General features: G+C 35.6%; 1 non-coding gene across 1 annotated transcript; it reads right to left on the minus strand.

The window, feature by feature from the left end:
- Window positions 1-7,703: 7,703 nt before the first annotated feature.
- Window positions 7,704-7,810, minus strand: LOC114235218 (U6 spliceosomal RNA). Its single transcript, XR_003621393.2, has one exon. It is a non-coding gene; the product is annotated as a U6 spliceosomal RNA (small nuclear RNA).
- Between the last annotated feature and the right edge of the window lie 2,226 nt (window positions 7,811-10,036).

A 10,036-nucleotide genomic window follows, 5' to 3' on the forward strand; every position in this document is an offset into this window, starting at 1 on the left:
TCTCAATGACTAGTTACTTGAATAAGGATTTTAAAAAGTATTTCTACTTCTGAAATTAACAAAAATAAGCTCAAAAAGACTCAAGGTTTCAAAAAGAAGCAACGTGTACAATAAATAATGTAAAATTTTATTTTGTTTTTTTTAAATTAAATTTAATTATTTTCTTCACCATTTATCCCCCCTTATACCCTCTAAATTTTATTTTCTTTTCCAATATGAATTTATTCCTACATAAGAAATGGACAACATATATGAATAAGTCATTAAATTATCTGAATATAACTTTATACTAAAAGTAGCTGTTCATTCCTGTTTAGAGAACTTCTAATAAAACCTGAATTATTTTTCATTTGAGTTTATCGCTAACTCTTTACATGTGAGTAAGCAAATGTGGAGAAAAAAATAATTATTTATATACCATCTTCCTTCTCTTCTAATAAAGAAATAATCAGAAGACACAGATAATTGACTCACATTAATGTAACTAATGTGATTCTTATAAATTGGTGGCTCAAAGAATTTCAACTTATAGCATAAAATATTCATATAATAAAATTTGACTCACCATGTAGGAATTCAAATGACCTCAATTAAGATTGTGTGTTAAATATAACATCTAAAGTGCAATCTAAATGTGAGTTTTAATAACAAATAATATATAAATGTAAGATATATTCTTGAGCCTTACATTACTAAATATGAATGACACTTTACTGTGTCAGATTTGGGGATTAAATTTTCATAAGAAAAATATTTATGATGTTAATAGAGTAAGGAGAGGCTATTTTCTGCAATGTGATAATAAAGTACTACAGAGACCTAAAGACCTATTTTTACTTATATTTATACAGAGAAACTATATTGTTTAAAAAATTGGCTCTGTTTATTTGCTTACTCAAATAGTAGATTTTACAAATAAGTTATGTTTGTTTTAAAAAAATAACTAAGAGGTAACTGACTCATGAAATGAAAGTGTTTATATAAAAATGTGTGTAGATGGAAAACACATCTATTTTTAATGACAAAAATAGTATAATACTTTAAAGTAATTTAGTCTTTCATCAACCCTAATCTTCTGAAACATAGTAACACCGAAGATCCCAAAGGAATGTCATAAATCACCTGCACTGAAGACGTATATGTTAATTCTAGCCCTTCATTTATAGCCTTTTAGATTCTTATTATCATTTACTTATCATTTATGACCTATTCACCATTATTTAATTTGATTATGCTACAAGTATTTACTGAGTACCTACTATGGGCCAGGCACTATTGGGTACAAGAGTAATATAAAGATTATTTATTCAGAATTACTTTTCTTCAAAAAGTTTACCATATATTGATTGGGTGAATTAAGACATATATAAAGTGATATTATTAAATGTGGAAGAGATATAAAATCAGTATAGAAGCAGACATCATGCCAGCAAGAAAAGTAATAGCTAACAGTATCACATTAAGAGATGGAACAGAAAAATGTAAAAGAAAACCAAAATTATATTGCCTAATAGTTTAACAATGGATGCAATAATGAATCATTTAAATTATGTTTATTTTGTTTATAAGGTAAGAAAGTATACCACACACTTTTAATCAACTTGAAGTTAGTGTCCATTTTTATCATTTGGAAATGACTACACAAAAGCTATGCATAAGAGGTTATAGTGTGAAAAGTGAAATGATTGCAAAAAGGTATTATAGAATGCTTAGTGTAGCCTGGCTGGCATGGCTCAGTGGTTGAGCATCAACCCGTGAACCAAGAAGTCCCTGGTTCGATTCCAAGGAGGGCACATGCCAGGGTTGCGGGCTTGATCCCGGTAGAGGGCATGCAGGAGGCAGCTGATTGAAGTTTCTCATTGATGCTTTTATCTCTCTAGTCCTCTCCCTCTCTTTCTAAAATCAATTTTTATAAAAAACATATTTAAAATGTTTAATGTATAACAAAACAGCCCTGAGGCAGGATTTTGTTCAGAACAGAAGATAAATTCAAACTTGTGTATGAGGAAGATTGACAATTAGTTTTAAAAGCCTTAGGCTACTGATATATGATTTTTTTAAAAGAAATATATTTAGCCTGCTTCCAGCTAAGTTGATAGAGATAAGTAGACAATATTGGCCAGATGTGTGAGGGCTGCATGTAGCCAAATTATCAGGAGGATTTGCTAACAAGAACCGTTTTCTGATATCAGAACTTCTGGGAGTAGGGCCCATTCATCCCAATTCTTAACAAGATTTCCAAATGATTCCCAAGCACATTAACTTTTGAAAACCACTATTCTAAATTCTATCAGGAATCTTCCTGGGGAAATGACAGGGAGAGTCTTGGCAGGTAGCCAGTGAACAGATATCTAAGACTGTCACTGTCTACAATACAAAAGGAGATTAATGTAAATGCAGTAATTCGTCAAGTGGGGGGGGGGGCATACATTTTACAATATGGGTACTTCATATTAGATCCACTTACTAGCTGTATATTGGTGTTTATTATATAGATGGCTTAATTTTACTTTAAAGCAGATATTGTGTTTCCATCTCACTACTTCTGTGTGTCAGCTTCATACAAGTCCTCATATGGCTCCACCCCTGGCATGTGACCCCTTTTACTAGGAAACCAGGGAGAGTGGGGAAGAGCTCAGGTAGGAAAGCACATTCCCCAAACCACTGACGCATGAGGCCAATGTTACAAAACCCTTTTAAGACTTCCCATCAAAAGTGATTTTCCCCCATAGTTTTCTAATCCTAATTTCCTAGGTTGGGTTATGTTTCAGTTAAATGGAAAATACAGGGTGTCCCCAAAAATGTGTACACACTTTGAATAATTATTTCAGTCCAATGGGTTAAACCTGAAAAGAAAGAAACATCAATTGGTGTATACATTTTGGGGGGACACCCTGTATAGGTATAGCAATAAGCATGCTTCAGCTATGTCAGATAAATTAGACATAACCAATATTATGTTTTCATTTTGACTTGTTTCTTAATTCTTTACCGTTTTAGTAATAAAATTAAAATTAAACCATTTGAGGAAGTGAATGGAAAAAAGGGCAACACATCCACAGCTATAGAGTGACACATACACGAATGCAGAGTAATAGCAACCACGTAGATACACCAAGAGAAACAGCGAGCGCAGGGAGTGAGAAGGGGCTCCTCTTTGGGAACTGACAGAAAGGCAGTGTCTCTCCTAAGCACTTTGCCCCACCCAGATCACCTTCACTTCTACTTTAAAAAAAAAAAAAAAAGAGTGGCCTTCAGGTATTAATGTGTTGGATTTCATCCTTCCCATAACTTCACAACCACATACACACTTACCTACACCCATACGATTCTGCCTCTTTCTCTCTGATCTGAAAACGGTGATCCCGCTGTCTAAAGCTATCTTCATACTTCTATCCCTGCTCTCCTGGATTTCTTACCTAATAGAGTGCCCTCACTCTCACCTCCTTAAATCTCTCTTCTATGCCAGCAAGTCCTGACACTGACCTTCATTCAGTTATCTCCCATTCTCTCTTCAACTCACTTGTAATTGAACTCCACCCCTACTCTGCCATTAAAATCACTCTTCCTAAAATTACTCTTACTCTCACCAATGGTTAAACCCTTTGGGGTGGAGTAGTGGGGGATTACATTTTAGTAAAGGAAGGAGAAGGGGGATTGCTAGACATTAAATGGGCCAATCTCATATTTTTCCATCAGGCCCAACCCTTATTCTGATTGTAGAGGAAAGAGGTTCCTATACCCTTCTCTCAGGGTGGGGTCAGTATTTCAAACTAATACATGTATGACCAGTTATTTCAGTCCATTTTAATATAATGAAATGAAATGGAATAGAAGAAAGGACATATAGTTGTAGTGCACATGGTAAAGATGTTGATTTTGTTTGTTTTACCTACACACAGGTACACAGCTATATATTCCGGTAGGATTAGTTTCTGGTACAAAATGCTTTACTATATGGGTCATGATCAAAAGTTAGAAAGGCACTGAACTTAGGTGTAAATAACCCTCTCAGTCTGTGTGGTGACAGAATAACTTCAGTAAAAGGTGTGTACTTAAATATCCCACCGTGACCCATCACGGAACGTCTGGGCAAAGGAAGAGCGTAATATACTAGTAGAACAAAAAGAGCACGTGGGCAGTTCTTCGTGGTGTGTTTTTGCTCCCCTCCACCATTGGAGCTGCGTAGAATTCCTACAATCAGGTTACACATGAGCCATCCCCTATGGCATCTCAACAGGCTTTCCCTGGGCTTTTTGCTATGTCTGCTTAATGCAAAGAATTGCTCTAGAACAGCCCACTTGGTTCCCCGAGTAATCATTTTGGTGCTTGAACAAAAGTGAAGAGTAAGCTATTTGGAACATGCCCAGGTAATAAAAGAAACCTGAACTTAATTTATATTAAAGTATGTGAACTAGAACCTCCTGCCAAACCAAACATAAAAGTAGAAACAGCACAAATCTGTATGATCTTTAATAATTCGATGGAGATTACATTTTACTCAGGAATGGAAATCCAATATAAAGCAAATAAAATAATAGTATTAATAAATTCTAAAGAGTTTATGGGTCTCAGATCAGAGTTACACAATGCGCAAGGTGACATTTATTTACTTCATAGTTTAGTGAACAGTTTTGATTTATTATGTCAGACACAATTGAAAACATGCTTCCATAAAGTATTGTAGAATAATTCCACAAAAAGGTGAGGTAACCTCTCATAGCTTAACTATAAAGGTTCTTATTGATTCAAATATTCTTGAAATCACTTTAGTTTCTAATATGAATAAAATACACTCATTATTAGTATGTCAGGGTTATAATCGTCTCACATGAGATGAGGGGTTTTGAATTAGATAATCTTGACAGGTACAGACGGACCCACAATTTTACTATTTTGACCATAGATTAAAAACTACATGAATGGTTTTTTAAACTAATGTGCCCATTAGAGGGATTTACTTCATTTGACAAATGCAGTAACTGGGGTTTGGAGATGCTAAGTAGTTTGCCTTAGGTTACTGAATGTGGAATGTCCTACAGAGAATGTTCTGGTGTATGATTTTCCAGATTCAAACTAGTGGATTTAAATAGAAAATCCAATGGAATTCCAAAGATTTGCCCTACAAATGTTTAAAAGATAATAATCTCTAAACAAATAAATAACAATGGGAAATAGAAAAACATGCCAAAGTCTCTACATGTTCTGAGAAAAATATCCTTTGGCCTTTTTCCTGTTTCATATTACAGCATCATATTAGTATATGAACATTTCAACAATAGTTAACAAAGGCTGCTTAGTGAATATGTAAGTGAGGCGGCAAGAGATTTGGAGCAATCAGACTTCCAACAAAGTAAAGCATATTGGCCTTGAAGAGAACCTGAAAGACCCTTGAATTACCACAAGTAAAGGAAACAATGTGTACACGTAGTAACATAAAGGGCTTTTAATAAACTATAACACCATATTCGCCTGGTTTCAATGGCACAATGGACCCAACAATATTTTTGTCTTTGTTGCCATTGAAAGTTGTTTTTGTCCCTGTATTTCAATCACTCTTAAGAAATGAAGCCCACTGTATGGGAGAACATATTAGCCAATGTTATCAGTGATAAGGGTTTAATCTCCAACATTTACAGGGAACTCATACAACTTAACAAAAGGAAGATAAACAACCCAATCAAAAAATGGGCAACGGACCTAAATAGATGTTTTTCGAAAGAAGACAGAAGGAAGGCCAAGAGACATATGAAAACATGCTCAAAGTCCCTAATTATCCGAGAGATGCAAATCAAAACCACAATGAGGTACCATCTCACACCTGTCAGAATGACTATCATCAACAAATCAACAAATGACAAGTGCTGGCGAGGATGCAGAGATAAAGGAACCCTTGTGCACTGCTGGTGGGAATGCAGACTGGTGCAGCCACTGTGGAAAACAGTATGGAGTTTCCTCAAAAAACTAAAAATGGAACTCCCATTTGACCCAGTGATCCCACTTCTAGGACTATATCCCAAGAAACTAGAAACACCAATTAGAAAGGATATATGCACCCCTATGCTCATAGCAGCACGATTTACAATAGCTAAGATTTGGAAACAGCCTAAGTGCCCATCAGCAGATGAGTGGATTAGAAAACTGTGGTACAGCTACGCAGTGGAATACTACACTGTGGTAAAAAAGGATGAATTCTTACCATTTGCAACAGAATGGATGGAACTGGGGAGCATTATGCTAAGTGAAATAAGCCAGACAGAGAAAGATAAATATCACATGATCTCACTCATTTGTGGAATATAATGAACAACATAAACTGATGAACAAAAACAGATCCAGAGACAGAGAAGCACTGATCAGACCGTCAAACCTCAGAGGGAAGGTTGGGGAGGGTGGGGGTAAGGGGGAGAGATCAACCAAAGGACTTGTATGCATGCTTATAAGCCTAACCAATGGACACAGACACCAGGAGGGTGAGGACATGAGTAGGGGGTGGAGGGCAATGGGGGGGATAAGGACACATATATAATACCTTACTCAATAAAGAAAAAGAAAAGAAATGGAACTTTAAGTCTCAGGTGTTTCTTAGTGCAAAGGACAGCATTGCTGGTGCTGGAACTTTACTCAGAGTCATGACATAAACATGTGCTCGCTTCGGCAGCACATATACAGAGTCATGACATAAACATATTTGAGGAGATATCCAAGAAAGTTGAAGGGCTGTTTTTCTGGGAGCAGATTAAAAAAATGTAGTTTACCTGGCAAACTTACATAAGCAAACTAGGGAACAGTTTAAAATTTAGAGGCAGTATTTTTTAAGGAAAAAATGTTACTCTGAGTAAAGATAATGTACTCAGAAGTGGAAACGCATTTGAAAGGCAGGAGAGAAAAAGAGACGGATTTTTGTATGGCATCTGTATTTCACCAATATAAATTATAAATTATTTTACAGAACACAGGAAGAGAATAATTGATCATAACCTAGCTGAGAGAATCTAGAAATTTCTTCCCTTTTTAATACAGAACTAATTTCCTATTATATCATGGACTTCTAGATGATATTTGAGAACTACCTTTGAAACTTTGTGGTTTCAATTACATCCACTACATACCCTCAAGTAGGTCAATAGTCTTCCCTGTTGATTTGAACAACTGTAACGTATAAATAATGTTACCAAGGTATATTTTGTATAAAATGCTGTTAAATGCATGCTTTTAAACACTGAGCGTGGAAGATCAATATAAGTCACTTTGTTTAAAAAAAATCAATTATACTTAAAATCTTTTATCTTAATCTATTTATGAATTTGTTTTTCTTCAGACATTTAAAAATATATTTCTTTATTTTCCAAGTAAACAGAAGCAAAAAATATTTATTCTATGCTGGAAAAGAGTATAAAATATTATTTTTAAAAATCTACAAAAGACTCTTCAAGAGCATATCTTTAAATATAATTGATATTTTTGTCCTTAATTAAATTTTATATTTTTGTTTTAGTAAATGCCCACTATTAATGTTTAAAGCTCTGTAATAGTGTTTTGGCATTATCTATAATTTCAATAATATGAATTATAAATTATTTTAAAGACACAAGAAGAGACTATCATAAAACAGTGAGAGGAGGTAGGAATATTTTTGCCTTGATTTCTTAAGAGAGATAACTTATTTGTGAGTACACTGGTCCATGATACATCTCTTTAAAAAAAAAATGGAACACTTCACGAATTTGCACATCATCCTTGCACAGGGGTCATGCTAGTCTTCTCTGTATGGTTCCAATTTTAACATATGTGCTGCCAAAGTGAGCACCACGGCCCATCATTTTAATTGAGATCCTGTTCTATTCTGCACTCAGAGTTTGTGTTTATATGTCATGACTATACCAACTGGCAAATCTAGTATGGTTTTCTGCCTAAAGGATGATGGTACCGCCCCTCTCTGCATTCGCTGGCACCTTTCTCTCCTTCCTACGTGCTGTCATGATGAGGTCTGCACACTCTGTTAGACTTAGATGACCCATTAATGTTACAAACTTGTGCAAAAGTTTCAAGTATAAGTTGCATTTGGTAGGATTGTTTGGGTTCTGAGTGACAGAAGGATAGCTCTAGTCTTTGTAATAAAAGGCTACCCAAAGGAAGGAATCAATAGAAAACTATACTCAGTTCATGGCTCATTACCATATTGGATCCATGCAAAGTCTCTCCTCGTGTTTTCAGTTATTACACGTTCCCCCATGTTCTACTTCCATTCCCTTCCCTCATTCATGAAGGCAAATGCCTTACCTTATTTAATGTGTATTGCCACTTTAATGATGCCTGAACTTTTAATTTATGTAAATGGTTTTGCATTATGTGTAATGATGTGTTTCTTTGATTCTTAGCACCATGTCTTTAAGATCCTTCCTTGCTTGTATATATTTGTAAACTTTTTGTCTAAGTTTTCTTGTTTAAAAAAAAAAGAGACTGAATTTTAAAATGTCAAAGATTTTAGAATATACAAAAATAAAAAAGTGCCATACATTTTTGGAATTGCTGAATTAATAACTTCTATAGACACACTAGAATAAAATGAGAAAATAAAGTATAAACATAAATTCTATAAACACACTGGAATGAAATGGGAAAAGAAAGTACTAACAACCTTGTTATTTAACAGAGTTGGAGAACTATGAGGCACTAAAAAAGATAAGAGGACATTTACACAATGGAATACTATGCAGGTGTAAAAAAAGAAGGAGCTCTTACACTCTAAGACAGATGGATGGACCTAGAGACTATTATGTTAAGCAAAATAAGCCAGTCAGAGAAAGACAAATATCACATTATCTCACTTATATGTGGAATCCAATGAACAAAATAAACTGAGAAACAAAATAGATCCAGAGGTAGGGATTCATGGAACAGACTGATGACGCTCAGTGGGGAGTGAGGAGTAGGAGGGGAAAGGAAGGCATTAACCTAAGAGCATAAATGCATATATGCATAACCCATGGACACAGACAATAGCATGGGGAAGGCCTGGGGTGGGGCAGGGGTGGGGTGGAGTGGGACAAAAAAGTAAGAAAATCGGAGATACCTAAAATACTGTCGACAATAAAATAAAAATTTTGAAAATGATAAGAGAAAACAAGAGTGCTGGGCAGCATCTGGCATTAGATCTTAGAGTGTGTACTAAAATTCAAAAGGGTAGCCTTGATGACAATACCTGCAGCCACTCACAGTTGAGGCTAGATGTATGTATTAGGTTCTCCAGAGAAACAGAACCAATAGGGTATATAGATATATGTAAGGGGAGATTTATGATGAGAACTGGTCAGGATTACGAAGGCTGAGATGTCCCACAGTCTGCCTTCTGAGAGCTGGAGAGCCAGGAAAGCCAATAACATAATTCCGTCTGAGTCTGAAGGCTCTGATGTCAGACGGCAGAAGATGGACACCCTAGCTCAAGAGAAGACAGACAATTTGCCCTTCCACCCTTTTTCATTCTATTTGGGCCCTCACGGACTGCATTCTTGCTTATACCTGAGAGAGTGGATCTTCTTGACTCAGCCTACTGACTCAAATGCTAATCTCTTCCAAACACAGATATACCCAGAAATAATGTTTTACCAACTCTCTGGGCATCCCTTAGCCCAGTCCAGTGGACATGAAAAATTAACAATCACAGTGTCCAATGTGAAATGCACATCCCTGGGAAATGAAATGAGAAGAGGAGGCATGGCTTCTAGCTGGAAAGCAGAGCCTACAATAGCAGGAACAATAGGTCTTCGAGGGTGGAGCAGGAAGGCTGTCTTGAAGGTCAAGGGTGCGGGTAGATGGCCTTAGGGAAGGTTTAGAATCCAATGAAGGCCCACTCAGTATAAGTTTTAGAATCAACAGAAAGCCTATATATTCTATGAATGTTTCGTATAATATCCTGGAAAGAAAAGATGCACCAGTGATTGTAGTGAGAGAGAGAAAATTTATAAACTAAAGATGGCCTGCAATTTTTAGTCTTTATTTAGATATTCATGTATATGGCTTGATATTTAGCCTT

The sequence above is a fragment of the Eptesicus fuscus genome, chromosome 4 (genome assembly GCF_027574615.1).
Source record: "Eptesicus fuscus isolate TK198812 chromosome 4, DD_ASM_mEF_20220401, whole genome shotgun sequence".
In the NCBI taxonomy this organism is placed as follows: domain Eukaryota; kingdom Metazoa; phylum Chordata; class Mammalia; order Chiroptera; family Vespertilionidae; genus Eptesicus; species Eptesicus fuscus.